General features: G+C 40.5%; 1 long non-coding RNA gene across 1 annotated transcript in view; it reads left to right on the top strand.

Moving 5' to 3' along the window:
• LOC124711963 overlaps positions 1-5,624 on the top strand; it is a 74,111-nt gene extending 68,487 nt beyond the window's left edge. The window contains exon 5 of the long non-coding RNA XR_007005549.1: positions 5,396-5,624. This is a non-coding gene — a long non-coding RNA (uncharacterized LOC124711963). The remainder of the gene's footprint in view (positions 1-5,395) is intronic.
• Positions 5,625-17,871: the final 12,247 nt, after the last annotated feature.

Raw genomic sequence — 17,871 nt, 5'->3', positions numbered from 1 at the left:
AGGCTAGCAACCTGCTTCCCTGGTACTTTAAATATGATGCTGGCAACAATCAGAGCAAAATGCCTCGGACCTTTGGAGGTGACGGAGTCCCACCTCTAACTGACAAACCAGGGACTCCAAAGATACAACTTGGCAAACAAATGGTAATGAGATGGGGGCTACTCTGGGAAGAAGGTAGAGCTGGCAGAGGCTGCAAGTAAGATGGGGCTGGACGTTTTAGCTGTTAGTGACATTCGGGTAAGGGGTGAGAAAGAAGAGGAAGTGGGAGAATACAAGGTCTACCTGTCAGGAGTCAAAGCAGGAATAGCACAATGGGGTGTAGGGCTTTACATCAGGAAAGAAATGGAACCCAGCGTAGTTGCAATAAGGTATGTAAACGAACGACTGATGTGGATAGATTTGACAGTGTCTAGCAAGAAATTAGGATTGTGTCAGTATATTCGCATTGTGAAGGGACAGATCAAGATAAGATGGATAGTTTTTATGAGGCAGTCAGTGATGTAGTTGTTAGAGTAAAGGACAAGGACAGTGTTCTGCTCATGGGTGATTTTAACGCCAGGATTGGAAATCGAACAGAAGGGTATGAAAAGGTTATGGGTAAATTTGGAGAGGATATGGAGGCCAACAGGAACGGGAAACAACTCTTGGATTTCTGTGCCAGTATGGGCTTAGTAATCACAAACTCCTTTTTTAAACATAAGAACATTCACCGGTATACTTGGGAAGGCAGGGGAACCAGATCTGTCATTGACTATATAATAACAGATCAGGAATTCAGGAAGGCTGTGAGGGACACACGTGTATTCAGGGGATTCTTTGATGACACTGATCATTATTTAATCTGCAGTGAAATTGGGATTGTGAGGCTGAAAGTGCAGGAGGTCAGGTCCATATGTAGGAGGATAAGAGTGGAGAAACTTCAGGATAAGGAAATCAGGCACAAGTACATAGCAGCGGTCTCAGAAAGGTACCAGTTAGTTGAATGTAGTCAATTACAGTCATTGGAAAAGGAATGGACAAGGTACAGGGACACAGTACTAGAAGTGGCTAAAGAATGTCTTGGAACAGTAGTGTGTAAAAGTAGGATGAAGCAAACAGCTTGGTGGAATGATACAGTCAAGGCAGCCAGTAAAAGGAAAAAGAAGGCGTATCAAAAATGGCTACAAACGAGAACCCAGGTAGACAGAGAAAATTATGTTGAAGAAAGAAACAAAGCCAAACAGATAATTGCAGCATCCAAGAAGAAATCATGGGAAGACTTTGGAAACAGGTTGGACGCTATGGGTCAAGCTGCTGGAAAACCATTCTGGAGTGTAATTAGCAGTCTTCAAAAGGGAGGTAAGAAGAAAATGACAAGTACTTTGGACAGGTCAGGAAAACTGCTGGTGAATCCTGTGGATGCCTTGGGCAGATGGAGGGAATATTTTGAAGAGTTGCTCAATGTAGGTGAAAATGCGATCAGTAATGTTTCAGATTTCAAGGTAGAATGGGATAGGAATGATGATGGAAATAGGATCACATTTGAGGAAGTGGAAAAAATGGTCAATAGATTGCAGTGCAATAAAGCAGCTGGGGTGGATGAAATTAAGTCGGAACTCATCAAATACAGTGGAATGTCAGGTCTTAAATGGCTACACAGGATAATTGAAATGGCCTGGGAGTCGGGACAGGTTCCATCAGAGTGGACAAAAGCAGTAATCACACCAATCTTTAAACATGGAAACAGAAAAGATTGTAACAACTATAGAGGTATCTCTTTAATCAGCGTTGTGGGTAAAATCTTCTCAGGTATTGTTGAAAGGAAAGTGCGAGTATTAGTTGAGGACCAATTGGATGAAAATCAGTGTGGGTTTAGGCCTCTTAGAGGTTGTCAGGACCAGATCTTTAGCTTACGGCAAATAATGGAGAAGTGTTATGAGTGGAACAGGGAATTGTATCTATGCTTTATAGATCTAGAAAAGGCATATGACCGGGTTCCTAGGAGGAAGTTATTGTCTGTTCTACAAGATTATGGAATAGGAGGCAAACTTTTGTAAGCAATTAAAGGTCTTTACATGGATAGTCAGGCAGCAGTTAGAGTTGATGGTAAATTGAGTTCATGGTTCAGAGTAGTTTCAGGGGTAAGACAAGGCTGCAACCTGTCTCCACTGTTGTTCATATTATTTATGGATCATATGTTGAAAACAATAGACTGGCTGGGTGAGATTAAGATATGTGAACACAAAATAAGCAGTCTTGCATATGCGGATGACTTAGTTGTGATGGCAGATTCGATTGAAAGTTTGCAAAGTAATATTTCAGAGCTAGATCAGAAATGTAAGGACTATGGTATGAAGATTATCATCTCCAAAATGAAAGTAATGTCAGTGGGAAAGAAATATAAACGGATTGAGTGCCAAATAGGAGGAACAAAGAACAGGTGGACGGTTTCAAGTACTTAGGATGCATATTCTCACAGGATGGCAACATAGTGACAGAACTGGAAGCGAGGTGTAGCAAAGCTAATGCAGTGAGCGCTCAGCTACGATCTACTCTCTTCTACAAGAAGGAAGTCAGTACCAAGACTAAGTTATCTGTGCACCGTTCAATCTTTCGACCAACTTTGTTGTACGGGAGCGAAAGCTGGGTGGATTCAGGTTACCTTATCAACAAGGTTGAGGTTACGGATATGAAAGTAGCTAGGATGATTGCAGGTACTAGTAGATGGGAACAATGGCAGGAGGGTGTCCACAATGAGGAAATCAAAGAAAAACTGGGAATGAACTCTATAGATGTAGCAGTCAGGGCGAACAGGCTTAGATGGTGGGGTCATGTTACATGCATGGGAGAAGCAAGGTTACCCAAGAGACTCATGGATTCAGCAGTAGAGTGTAGGAGCAGTCGGGGCAGACCGAGGAGAAGGTACCTGGATTCGGTTAAGAATGATTTTGAAGTAATAGGTTTAACATCAGAAGAGGCACCAATGTTAGCACTGAATAGGGGATCATGGAGGAATTTTATAAGGGGGGCTATGCTCCAGACTGAACGCTGAAAAGCATAATCAGTCTTAAATGATGATGATGATGATGATGTTGATTGGAAATACATATGGTTTATTAGGTACCGGTTCAACACAAAGTACGTACAACAAGATCAACTATATACAGAAAAACCACACACAGGTGCGTATTACCAACATTAGCACTGCATGTACATTATTATACAACACCGCTCGACATTTACATCACAACAATTTATATTAAAGAATTGATACCTATGATCATGTTAACACAGTTTCTGAATTCTCTAACGTGTGCAATTCTGTGACCACAACTTTGAACTGCAAGAGTAGTTTGACTTCATGTTGGATTGTTTTTGGACACCATCCCTGTAGCACCAAAAATTTTAACGTTACAGGTCAGCAGTAGTACTGTGTTCATTTTGCTAGGTGAAGTCACTGAAATCTGTGAACAGCTGTCAACCAGTACATCACTTTCTAAGCCACCTACTGCTACTTTTACAATCGGATTGACATCAGCTGAAATGGGCACCAGCTCTCCCCCCACAAAACAACTCTTTTATTTTGGCCTTTTTTTTTACCCAACTCAGTCACAGGCATCGAATTTCTATCTTTGCTCTTCCTATTCACCATTGAGTGTGGGAGTCTAAAAGCACACTGCATGAGTGCTGTCCAACCTTGATGGCAGTCATATTTGGCATCTCCATCAAATACGAATTTATAAATCATATTAGTGCTGTCCAGAGGCACTCTTGTGTTTCGTAATGAACATTCTTGTTTGAATTCTCTCCCTTGCAGTTCAGAAGTGCTTGCTTCCTTGCAGTATTTCATATACTGTTCTGGAGCCTGAAGTCCTCACACTTGCCATATCAACGAATTTTTACTTCTTATTGTTCCTGTTCCAGTCAGTTGCTTTTTGTCAAACTGTCACACTATCCCAATAGTACCAGCAGCATTTAATCCGTCAGTTATGTCATAATAATAACTGGGGTGCAAGTCAGGTGACTCTTCACACACACTCAGTGGTGCAGGAATGTCTCCCCCACTCATTAGTGTCTCCATTCTTACAAAGTTCAATAGAACTTCCCATCAGCTGCCCAACCAAGCTATTCAGCAATCTTGTTCCCCCACTGAGTGCACCTCCTCCCCACCAAGGCCACCTGTGGCAGCTGCTATATACACTTTATTTATGTTCCTCACTATTACTTGCCAGTTTTCTACTTAAAACTGGTCATCAGAATGATTGAAATTCTGTTGCTTGCCGTGCACATCATCATAAGTGGCACGAGTCTTCCACCTTCCCGCAGCTCCTGTGTTATATTTTGCACTGTACTGTAAGGGCCATGAGAATATTAGACTCTTTCAAGAAAACGTTCATAATTCTCGTAATTGTCATGGAGTGGTGCTACAAGTTCTCACCAAACACAGAATGGTAACAAAAGTTTTATACCCACAACAACAACTGTACAGCCACCCCACATCAGTACTTACAGATTGCCTTCATTGTGCCCTGGACAGGTTGAACTAGTCTTCGATCCAGAAATGTATGAGCAGTTCTCACTGAATTGCTGTAGACCAATATTCTTTCAAAGATTGGACCTTGATAATTTGTAAATTGCTGTAAAAGAAACAGACAGCGAATGAGTTGTAGAAAAGGTAGTAAGAGCAACTTGACTTTCTGCGAGTTGTATCCAAGGCTATATCCTCAAAGTCTTATGTGGATGGCCTTAGCTGCAGCTGGTTCCATGGCTAAGTAAAGATGAGGACAGCAACCAGGCAACAGTCGGTTACTGCTTCACAGTGGGCTAATAGCAACTTGTCCAGAAACACATGGAAGTATGACTTCTTGACATGGCTGGAAGTACGAGAAGATTGTACTGAAAGATGTTAGGCGATTAGCCAGTTTCATCCATAGTTAGTTTCACACTCTTATATATTATGGTCCAGCTTAATGGTATAAACAGTAACAAACATTATGAGCACAATGAAACAAACAAAAATTAACAAAATATAGGCACTAGCAACTTCACTAGGCAAAAATTAATTTATATCATTACCTTTGTCAAAGTATCATTAACCATAAAGCCACATGACAAGATTAAAATGTGAGGATGCTCCTAATATAACTATAAAATGTAGAAACTGTAGCTTATACATTTGAAATCCGTGGTAACAGCTAAAGAGGCGAAACTTCTAAAATGTAATAATTGTTTCCAGTTTAAAATTTGTTTCATACTTGGAAACTGACTCCTTTTGATGAACTGTTCCTTGTGATATGCACCTCCCTCTACTCTTTATGTGTAAGGTCTATGTGTTTTGGCATAAAACTTGAAATTTGACATTTCTCTTATGTGGCATAGGCACCAGCACTTAAATCAGTGTCTTTGTTGTCCACAGGTGTGCTCGGCTGTCTTGGACACTCCTAATGTCCCCTGTGACAGGTCAGCCAGCAGCGACAAACTCATTAGTATCGGGGTGGACACCCACCTTCCAGGCAACGAGAACAGCAGCTCATCATCGACGATGTTTTCTTTTTCTATTGTGGTGGGCATCCGCATACTATAAGCGCAGCCAACACACTAGCAGCACCACGTGCCGACGTCACGGGCACAGAGAAGACATCACCTATTGGCTGTAGACGCTGTGGCTCTGCTGTTACCACAACAGAAACATTACATCATTGTGAGGCTACATCAGTACAGTCAGAAATGTTTACCTGGCATTTAAAACTGATTTTTGTTTACAATAAACAAATTATTTGAGCAACATGAGAATACTCATTGAGAGTAACGTATCATTGTTTAATAGTTCGCGTAACAACCTTCACTGAGATCAGTGTAGGGCATCTGTTTTAGCTTTGTACTAGAGCATTAGTTACACGACGATACATGCATTGGCCTATTCACTTTCATTCAGCATCTTGTTCCATCAGAAATTTAACAGCATTCTTGAAGGAGTTCACTGCGAACCACTTAGCCTATCTGTAGCAATGTATATTATGCGTCATCAACCTCACAATTTCTTCATGGCAGAACTCTCAATACAGACAAAGTTTCCAGAGCTTCATGTTTTCGAAGCCATCTTCAGAGTATAACAGTCCTAGATCGAGAGATAATGCCTGAGAAAAGAAACTTATAATAGAGAAGAATTTATCTGTGGTCGTCACAGACACAGCTACAAACTAATAATCCTGACTTTTTTCCCATGGATATCTTAACACTTAAACATCCCTCTTGACATATTCTGCCTGAGAAAGGCCACACCAGTTAAGTTACCACACTGTATTCATTCGCTTCATCACAGATATTTCACATGAAAAGTCAAGATAAAAAGGAAATAATTTCATGCTTGGTAGAGCGAGTGCACCAGCATAAATCATTGGTTCAGTAAATGACGTGTCACAGTCACATGACTGGCCATCGGTCCCTATCAGCCAACTTCCACAATTGGTGGCCAGAGTCTGGTGTGACATAGGAAAACTCTAGAGCACAGTGTTTTGAGCTGGACCACAGCCAACAGCTCTTTCACACAACGTTTTTTGATCTTTTTCTATTACTGAAAGTCAGAAAGTGAAACACATTATTTTTACTCTTCCATTGTAGCAAAATGATACCTTTAGCTTTTAGGGGAATGTAAATACATGTCAGGTATTGCACATCACATAGTAGATATCCACTGCTGTACCAAAACACTATTTCTGGGAAGTTGAATCTTCCCCCAAGTGGTGAGAGGTGGTAATAGCTAATGCATCCTGGAACATTGTCTAACATGATTGTTTTCATAGTGCAGGTGTTAATGGTGGGCAAAGGCATAATGTTATGGCAACATTATACTTGTTCCCCATGTTTGTCTTTCCAAAGGTGCATTCGGCACTGGCTTCAGTTTTATTCATATATATTACTTCTCAAGTCAACATCCCTTTTCTTCAAGACATGCTAATCGTACAGAGATGAATGAGGCATCATTAGAAAATTTTTAATCGTTTCTCATACTGCATACCGGTTTTGTGCTAAGACTTACTATTTGTCGAAAATTTTGAACTATCGTAGGCAAAAGGGCATCATAGATGTCCGGCATCATACCTGTAGTTTGTGAAGCTAACCTCTTACTCACGAACAAGAAACTCACTTTTCATTTTATCTTATTACAAATTACTTCTTATTAACTGGATAATTTATATACATCAGTGTCATAGACTATAACGGAGACCACTGCAGTAGTCCATTATCTCTGCCTGTTGTACAGGTTGACATTCCTATACGAATATGCCTGTCGAAATGACAAAAATATTAGCCACTGCCAACATAAATTATGATTTACGTATTGCTGCTATGGCCTAACGTGCTTACATGAAGTACGAAATGCAATCAGAATCCTGAAATACAGTTAGAATTTATTGAGGTCTTAGTGAATACCAGGTAAGAAGCGAATTAAAATTGCATTTGCTGTCACTATAAGCAAGTTACGGGGACAAAGTTTCAAATCGTATTTACCATATCCATTCTTTACTTACAGGCAGTCGCATGTAGCCATTTCAGGACAAACTAAATCAACCAACATTTTCGTATCCCTTAAGGAAAATGAAAAATAAAAAGTTCATGAAGCTCAAATTCTTATACGATATATCATTTACAATTAGATATACTAAAGCTCTGGAAACAATTTCGTTCAAATTTTCTGTGTGGAAATATATATAAAAGTGTGTGTCATAAATTTATGATTATTATTTCACTTTTTTGGTTTATTTTTAAAGAATTTTTATCAGTTCACAAACCATCTGTATCCCAACTACATTCTTATCCCAAATACTGTCATTATTTAAAACTATGAAAGCACTTAAGTTTCGTACAAGGCTCCTGATGAGTAATAATGTCCAGCCGCATCGAACAGCTCTGTTGGAGGTGCTCTTGGAGTAGGAGGATATTTGGCAAATGGGCTGGCCTGTCCCGTGACGTAAATTTCATCGAGCACGTGAGAGATCCAGTAGAAAAACATATTTCAGCATATCGACATTCACCAATGACCATCCAACAGCTGTCAGTCCTGCTGGTAGATGAATCAAACGCACTGCCACAAGAACTTATTACCAAACATATGGTCAGCATAGGAGGATGCAACAGAGCATGCACTGTCATCAGTGGTGATAACACATTCCATTAAGACCCATGTCCCGCCATTTGTAATACCAGGAGACCATCATGAAACGCGGACACTTTAGTGTAATTCGACTTTGAATGAAGTTATTTCTGTTCTCATTGCGCACTTCTTTCAGCAACCTTCTCTAATACACTGTAGCAATTCTTTCTATGAATGGCCCACATTTCATTGAACCATATTACTTGGCAGAGACACATCTTGTGAAAGTCATGAACTTTTTGTCCATAAGGTTTGCACAACAGTTGTATTGCCATGACTTGACACAAAAATAGCCAAGATATTGACGATAGTGCAAAACACCATTCACAGTAAGATTCTACACTGCTATTATGTTTCCATACTCAATCACAATCACAAGGCCACCTGCAATTATCTACCACAACATCAGAATAGCCCATACGCAGTCAGATAGTGATGATAGCTCTATGTACCGGTCCTGTAGTGAGAGATGACACGGGAGTATGACAAAATTTTCGTTCATCTCATCACATCTCCTACACGATAGTACATCATTTTATTTAGCAACATCAGTTGAAGTAACAATAAATCTCATCGCACCTCTGAGGTAGTGTCACCTTGAGCTACACCTGCATGAATACTCTGTAAGTCACCTTTAAGTGCCTGGCAGAGGGTTCATCAAAACACTTTTACTATTCCTCTACCGTTCCACTCTGTAACAGTGAATGGGAAAAACGGACTTTGCTGAAAAGATATCACTGCTCTGAAAAACGGTATTGTTTTAATAGCTGGCATCATTAGTCATGTAACATGTCCATCTCTCTCTCCCCTATTTTTTGATAATACCAAATGAGCTGCCCCTCTCTGAGCTTTTTCAGTGTCTTCTGTCAATCCCATCTGGTAAGGGTACCATACTGCACAGTCATACCCAAGCACAGGATGGACAATTATAATGTAGGCAATCTCCTTAGTAGACCTGTTGCATCTTCTAAGTTCTCTGCCAGTAAAATGAAGTCTTTGTTTTGCCTCCCTCAAAATATTATCTATGTGATCATTCCAATTTCAGGAACATTGCATCATAATTATGAACAACACACGCACTGCAATACTATAACTATCCACCAACAATTAGCAAGTGTCTTTCAATTAAAAATGTCACTCTTGTATGGCAATATACATAATTAACATATGAATGCTGGTTACAGACGCATGATTGACAACATACGGAAATTTGGGTCTGGCTCAGATAGCCTAATGGTAAGGTGACCACTCGCGATAAGTGGGAAATCCGCATTTGAGTCCTGGTCCAGCACAAATTTTCATTATTGTCATTCAGTTATACAATTGACGGTTGTCCAATGTGTGCCTGTTCCTTTCCACATGGATGCACATCTAAAGGAACATTGCATTGCACTTCAGAACAACAAAGCCACTGCAGTATTTTATTTATCCACCAATACTGGGCTAGTGACTTTCAATTAAAATATCTCTCCTGTACGGGAATATACATAACAGATGTACAAGTGCAGGTTGGCGACATACATGGAGAATACACAGGTAGCTAATGGTAAACTGACAGCTATCAATAAGCCAGAAATCTGCCACAATTCTAGGTCCAGCACAAAAAAATTTTTGTTGTCACTCCATTATACAGCTAATGTTTTTCCATATTTGCAACTACAACTACATTGCATGCACTTGTCTGACTCAGTTCTGTCCTATGGTATAATCTGCAACTTGTTGAAGTTTAAATGAAAAAAAAAAATATGATTGCTACAGAAGTTGAAATAAGAACATTTTGTCAAGTTGACAAGTAAATATCTTGAAGAAGTCTCTTCAGGGAGCTAAGATTTCATTTACTTACATGTCAGTCATATGCTCCATACTGGTATTTCTGGTTGATGATAAAAGTGAATTTAGGGTGAATTCATAAATTCACTAACACAATATTAGAATTAAATATAATTTTGATATAGATTAAATATAAATCTCTAGTTTTCAGAATGGAGCTTATTTATTCTGGTGCAAAACGTTATAATTGGTTATATATTGGCTTATGACAAGAAACTGAAAATATCCAAATATTTAAAGTTGAAATAAAAGAATGTAGTAGCCATTCTATGTGCAGTGTACTCAAGAATATATATTGTGTTTATGTTTGCAAGTATGTAGGCAGCTGGTTGTGGTCTGTATAAAGTTGCTGAAACGCTCTGTTTGAAGAGTTAAATTAAAATACTAGCTAATTAATGTATGGAAGAAGCCGTTCCCATTTCCTCTTTTTCTTTTTTCGAAGTAGTCATTTTCCTCCTCATTATTATACAAATTTTCATTCTCCTTCGATTTGGTCATGGGTATGTTGTCGCTGTAAAGGTTATCAACTTCCCTTGAAAGTTTTTTGAGCTCAGTGAGCAGCCAAACTTCAGGATTATCCCTGACATAACATTTGTAGCAGTTAAGACTGGAATCATATGACGATACAGTTTGATACACTGCCAAATATGGTACGTGTTTTTCTGTAAATGTGACGTGTGAGGCTGTAGGGTTACCTCCACAGTGCGTCACAGGAGCGAGGAGGCATTCAAAGTTGACATACACTACAAACAGGCATTGCTCCTGGCGGTGAGCATTCTTAAACTTTTTGAATTTGTTTTCCTCAGTAGGCGTGATAGCACCTACCGGGCCATTGGAAATGCAGTCTGCTAGGTACGCCACTAATAACTTGTCTGAGGAGAAATAATTCAGACACCTTAAGAAAATACACTTTTTATGTTACTTTTTCGACAACTGGCTGTAAAGGGGTCGAGACATGTCTTTGATCCAAACGTAGTGATAATTATCACATTCAGAGAAGATCAGCATGTTCACAAGCAGCTCACACTCACCTGCAAATTTTGAGAAATGGAAGGGCCTGGCAACAATGTGCTTGTCTCGCTCATCTGACTTGCTTTTCTTCTCCAGGCCATAAACATGAACCAATATTCCAGTATTTTGTGCCTCAAATTTATGTATGTCCTGCATCTTGATGGGGAAATCGATACCATCAAAGTTATAACACCCACGAATATTATCACCTACATGGTGTGTACTGGGATACTGAGGATGATCTATGTAATTGTAATTTCTCTCACAAGCCAGGACTGATCATGCGAAACAAACCTGGTTGATTTTATTTTCAACATTATTGCATGCTCTCTTGTTAGCTATATCTTTAGGGAGCTTGATATAGCTTGACCCTCCATTTACCAGATCATAGACATCTATATGGATGTCCAGGTGTAGTATTCAGCTGAGTGCTTTAGCTGACCCTCCGACCTCCATCTCGGAAAACCGGGCCAGTATAGCACTCAAGGTGGATTTACGAAACCACCCGGCAATTGACATGCCCCGCATTTTCATTCTGAGTCCACCCTGTTGATGATGGTGTTGGGGAGGGGCCAGTCGGTCTTCACCAATCCATTTGCCTTTACGCCGATTCTGACAAGGCTCATATGATGATGATGATGATGATGATGATGATGGAGGAGGATGCTGCAGTGTTACCAGGTCAGACTGATGGGAACAGCCAGGCTGCGGTGATGGTTCTCAATGCTGTTGTTGCTGCTGCTGCTGCAGAACTGACCCAATAACTTGAGGGGTGGTGGCTCGTTGCTTGGCTCATGGACGCCAGAGCGGTGGTGTTTTGGGCAGCGGTGGCTGCAGTTCCCTCGCGGCAACTAGCGGCATCCTTATAGGTGATGCGTGCCTTACGGGGCGCCGCTTTGGGGATGAAGAAGATTTAGCCACCATTGGTATGTGTGCCACACTGTGTTGTGGCTGTGAAGATGGGACTGCTGTAAAAGAAGAAATAAAAAAACAATAGTTAAGTACATTGCTTACCGCTGCTGGCACAGTGAAAGAAAGAATACTGACGATCTCAAGGTTATAAGCAGAGTGAGTGATTACATTTTTCACTCTTGCTGCAAGGCATTAACACTTCATCGGAAATCTCCACCACACCCTCAAAGAAGTCATCATCATCATCATCATCATCATCATCATCATTTAGCAGGGCCAGATTACATCCTCCTCTGGTTCAATGACCCTTTGTCTGTCCCATTCAGGCATATCACTGTCCTTGTCAGAATCGGCATCAGGCAATTGGTTTGTCTTGCTCACAACAACAAAAAGCAAGATGCATAAATTGAAAAAAAAGTATGAAATAAGGAGATTTTGAATCACTACTATACAAGAACAAATTACAAGGAAAATTATACTCATATGGCAATGCTAGCTGTGAACCCACCATGGATGGCTGGACGTTGAGAGTCTGCCAAGGTCCAGCCCCCTCTGGTCTCTCCTCACACTCCAAGATAAATTCCTGGAGCTGTACTATAACAAGGAGACGGAATTAATAAAGCAAATTTAACATACACACAAAAATTTACACTCAAAATACCACTTATTTACTCAGTTGGTAATCCTGTCTCTAGAACTCTACGCCTCTTGCCGCTACACTCTTCATCTTGGAGAATAAAACACACGCACACACAGAGGTGTGTGGTTGGTTGTGGATTTATATATAGACTGAGGTGACCAGTGAGAGAGCTTCATTTGGATGGGTAGATAATGAGAAGCTTTTATGGAATGTCACTATTTCCTGGAAGGGATTGATGCGACCATTGTCTCTCTTTCCAAATAACAAGAATGCTTTTATGATTAACAATGTTTTCAAAAGCATGCACAGGCATGATGAATGCTTTTAACAGTGAGAATGTTTACTGTCTCTGAGACATGTTGAAATCAGGACGTCACGATTTCCAGGAAGGGAACACGTGATGTGCCATTAGGACCATCAGTGAGAATGCAGTTGGTATTATTCCGAGCTATTTTCGTAACCAGGTCCTGTTAGAACAAGAATTTCCATGCAGGCAAGCTCAGACATCACGAAAGCTCTTACAACAATAGCGACTGTTAACTGTTTCTGTGACACTTTACGATTTACGTGCAGGGACTGATATGTAATGGATCAGCTGCCCTGTTAGAATTGCTAGGAAGAATGTATCCTATGTTATTCTGGGAAGCACTTCAAAAGGTTTCTATAGCACGTCAAGAGGGAGAGTTGGCTGTTATTTACATAGACATTAGATGTCAGTATGACACAGACAATCTTTTAGCTGCGCCTGCACGGGTGAACTGCTAGAGAAACATCTCACAGTGATGCCTCAGTCACGGTGGCTGGGTAAACACGTATGTAGCCGGAGGTGTCTTGTATGTGGGACAGATGTCCCGTTAGGATCACTAGGAAGAATGCACCCTGTGCTATTGTGGGATATTTTCATAAACAGTTACTGAAAGCACTGCAACAGATTTCTATAGTGCATCCAGAGGGAGATTTGGCTGTTATTTACATAGACTCCTGATGTCAGTGTAACCCTGACAATCTTCTAGCTGCACCTGCGAATGTGAACTGCTATGCAAACATCTCTTGCTCGGCACTGGACCTGCAGCTATGCATCAGCCACAGTGGCCAGGTAAATATGTGTTTTGACAGGAATTTCGCAAGTGTCATTTATGAAAGGGATGCCAGAACCTAATGCTTGCAGGACCCGAATGGACACCAATTGGCCCATCAGCTGATGGTTACATCGTCACTTTGCAGGTCAGGCCATACTGGTGCACAAGCGCATTGGACCTCTGTAGGGAACAATTTACTGATATACTGCAGTCGAATTTCTTAACAATAGTTTGAAAGTGATTTCACGTGCAGTGAGTGGTTGCGCACTGCATTATTTTCAGCTGTTTAAGTGTTGTGAGCATGTGGGCTGAGTTCTATATACGCATTGACAATTTTATGTGTAGTGAATGTGTCTGTTGCATTATTTTGTGAACAGGTCTGTAGGCTGGGCAATGCATTATTTCAACTGTTTGTAATTAGTGAGCATGTCTGCAGAGCGTTTTACATGCATTACTTTGACAATCTATGAGTTGTGTGTCTGTACATCAATATACTGCATTATTTCCATGATTTATATGTAGTTTGCAGCTCTGTATGCTGTGTATTGTGACCCCAAACACATCAGTGTAATAAATAAACTCCGTGAAATCCATCCCTAAATAAATTGTTCCAACTTCCCACTGAAAATAAATAAAGTACAGTCTTTCCTCTCCAGCAGCCCAGTGCAGGATGAGTCCTTTTCTCGGCAATTCCAAGGAAGAGGTGGTGGTCCAATGACTTAGGTTAGTGGAGGTAGCCCAAGTGGCCTATTTTCCTGCCAAACTTTTCCAGCAATTTTCTTAGGTACAGCATTTTATGGGGGAGAAGGGGAAAAAGGTTAGGTTAACGGAGGTAGCTCAATTGACGTACTTTTCCCACAAAAATTTGAACTTCCCACCATGATGTCATTACAATGTTGCCATATCTATCGCCGCCATTTTGAATAAATTTGGCAACAATGCAGAGGGGGGTGACGCCACCCTTGTTCCACTACTGGTGAAGTGGTAGCAAACTATTATTGCATTTGGGGGGGGGGGGGGGGGGGGGGGGGGAAGGTGGCTAAATTTCCCGTCACATAACCACATTTAAACTTTTAAGACACTTTCTGGTGTTGTTGCTCTAGTAAGACCTCTGCTAGTTTCCAACCTCAACTTTCCTCAGCTGGAACTGGTTCTTCATCTCTCATCAAAGGGACATTAAACACCAATATTTCTTCCTGTAGTAGCGGTGTGTTTACAGCTATCATGCTTAAGTGTTGTACACTTTTCTTTCATATTAGTGTAGCATCCCACATATGTTCAAAAGTAATATGCAGGACTGTTATATTTGTAGTTTCAGTAGCTAAATAGCACACTACAGGTGCAGACGTCATGGTATCGACTCTTGGGCAGAACTAAGAACTTTTTTCAGTGACTTTGTTGTAACGGCAACTGGAACAGTCACAGGGTTGAAGTGACGGAAACACAGTGGGACCCGCGGAGCAGCCCGCGAATAACAACACAACGAGAGAGAACAGACGTGACCAATGAAGGACCTCACGACAACAACAAGAATGGACAACAGAGTCAAGAAAACCAAAAAAGACAACCACGTCCACTCGTAAAGAAAACATGAAAGTAAATACGCTGTCTAATGCGAGGCGGTATATCCTGAGACGTATGCATTGTTAGACTGGCAGGCTGAGCTTATTTTTTTTTTTTTCTTTATTGAAATTTTACACCTTATACAAGGTGGGCTGGCAGCAAAACAGTGTGCCGCTCTTCAGCCACAGGCAGTACAAGAGAAAACAATGGAGACACAGAATGAACATAACGTTGTTGTTGTTGTGGTCTTCAGTCCTGAGACTGGTTTGATGCAGCTCTCCATGCTACTCTATCCTGTGCAAGCTTCTTCATCTCTCAGTACTTACTGCAACCTACATCCCTCTGAATCTGCTTAGTGTATTCATCTCTTGGTCTCTCTCTACGATTTTACCCTCCACGCTGCCCTCCAATGCTAAATTTGTGATCCCTTGATGCCTCATAACATGTCCTACCAATCGGTCCCTTCTTCTTGTCAAGTTGTGCCATAAACTCCTCTTCTCTCCAATTATATGCAATGTCTCCTCGTTAGTTATGTGATCTACCCATCTAATCTTCAGCATTCTTCTGTAGCACCACATTTCGAAAGCTTCTATTCTCTTCCTGTCCAAACTATTTATCGTCCATGTTTCACTTCCATACAAGGTCACACTCCATACAAATACTTTCAGAAACAACTTCCTGACACTTAAATCTATACTCGATATTAACAAATTTCTCTTCTTCAGAAACGATTTCCTTGCCATTGCCAGTCTACATTTTATATCCTCTCTACTTTGACCATCATCAGTTATTTTGCTCCTCACATAGCAAAACTCCTTTACGTCTTTAAGTGTCTCATTTCCTAATCTAATTCCCTCAGTATCACCCGACTTAATTAGACTACATTCCATTATCCTCGTTTTGCTTTTGTTGATGTTCATCTTATATCCTCTTTTCAAGACACTGTCCACTCCGTTCAACTGCTCTTCCAAGTCCTTTGTTGTCTCTGACAGAATTACAATGTCATCGGCGAACCTCAAAGTTTTTAATTCTTCTCCATGGATTTTAATACCAACTCCGAATTTTTCTTTTGTTTCCTTTACTGCTTGCTCAATATACAGATTGAATAACATCAGGGAGAGGCTACAACCCTGTCTCACTCCCTTCCCTACCACTGCTTCCCTTTCGTGTCCCTGGTCTCTTATAACTGCCATCTGGTTTCTGTACAAATTGTAAATAGCCTTTCGCTCCCTGTATTTTACCCCTGCCACCTTATTCCAGTCAACTTTGTCAAAAGCTTTCTCTAAGTCTACAAATGCTAGAAACATAGGTTTGCCTTTCCTTAATCTTTCTTCTAAGATAAGTCGTAAGGTCAGTATTGCCTCACATGTTCCAATATTTCTACGAAATGCAAACTGATCTTCCTCAAGGTCGGCTTCTACCAGTTTTTCCATTCGTCTGTAAAGAATTCGCATTAGTATTTTGCAGCTGTGACTTATTAAACTGATAGTTCGGTAATTTTCACATCTGTCAACACCTGCTCTCTTTGGGATTGGAATTATTATAATCTTCTTGAAGTCTGAGGGTATTTCGCCTGTCTCATACATCTTGCTCACCAGATGGTAGAGTTTTGTCAGGACTGGCTCTCCCAAGGCCATCAGTAGTTCTAATGGAATGTTGTCTACTCCCGGGGCTTTGTTTCAACTCAGGTCTTTCAGTGCTCTGTCAAACTCTTCATGCAGTATTTGTCTTCATCTAAATTCTCTTCCATTTCCAGAATATTGTCCTCAAGTACGTCGCCCTTGTATAGACCCTCTATATACTCCTTCCACCTTTCTGTTTTCCCTTCTTTGCTTAGAACTGGGTTTCCACCTGAGCTACTGATATTCATACAAGTGGTTCTCTTTTCTTCAAAGGTCTCTTTAATTTTCCTGTAAACAGTATCTATCTTACCCCTAGTGAGATAAGCCTCTACATCCTTACATTTGTTCTCTAGCCATCCATCCCTGCTTAGCCATTTTGCACTTCCTGTCGATCTCATTTTTGAGACGTTTGTATTCCTTTTTGCCTGCTTCATTTATTGCATTTTTATATTTTCTCCTTTCATCAATTAAATTCAATATTTCTTCTGTTATCCAAGGATTTCTACTAGCCCTCATCTTTTTACCTACTTGATCCTCTGCTGCCTTCACTACTTCATCCCTCAGAGCCACCCATTCTTCTTCTACTGTATTTCTTTCCACCATTTGTGACAATTGTTCCCTTATGCTCTCCCTGAAACTCTGTACAACCTCTGGTTTAATCAGTCTGTCCAGGTCCCATCTCCTTAAATTCCCACCTTTCTGCAGTTTCTTCAGTTTTAATCTACAGTTCATAACCAATAGACTGTGGTCAGAGTCCACATCTGCCCCTGGAAATGTCTTACAATTTAATACCTGGTTCCTAAATCTCTGTCTTACCATTCTTTAATCTATCTGATACCTTCTAGTATTTCCAGGATTCTTCCATGTGTGCAGCCTTCTTTTATGATTCCTGAACCAAGTGTTAGCTATGATTAAGTTATGCTCTGTGCAAAATTCTACCAGACGGCTTCCTCTTTCATTTATTTCCCCCAATCCATATTCACCTACTATGTTTCCTTCTCTCCCTTTTCCTACTATCGAATTCCAGTCACCCATGACTATTAAATTTTCGTCTCCCTTCACTACCTGAATAATTTCTTT

The sequence above is a fragment of the Schistocerca piceifrons genome, chromosome 8 (assembly GCF_021461385.2).
Source record: "Schistocerca piceifrons isolate TAMUIC-IGC-003096 chromosome 8, iqSchPice1.1, whole genome shotgun sequence".
NCBI classification, from domain to species: Eukaryota; Metazoa; Arthropoda; class Insecta; order Orthoptera; family Acrididae; genus Schistocerca; species Schistocerca piceifrons.
This window is presented reverse-complemented; position numbering and strand designations above follow the sequence as displayed.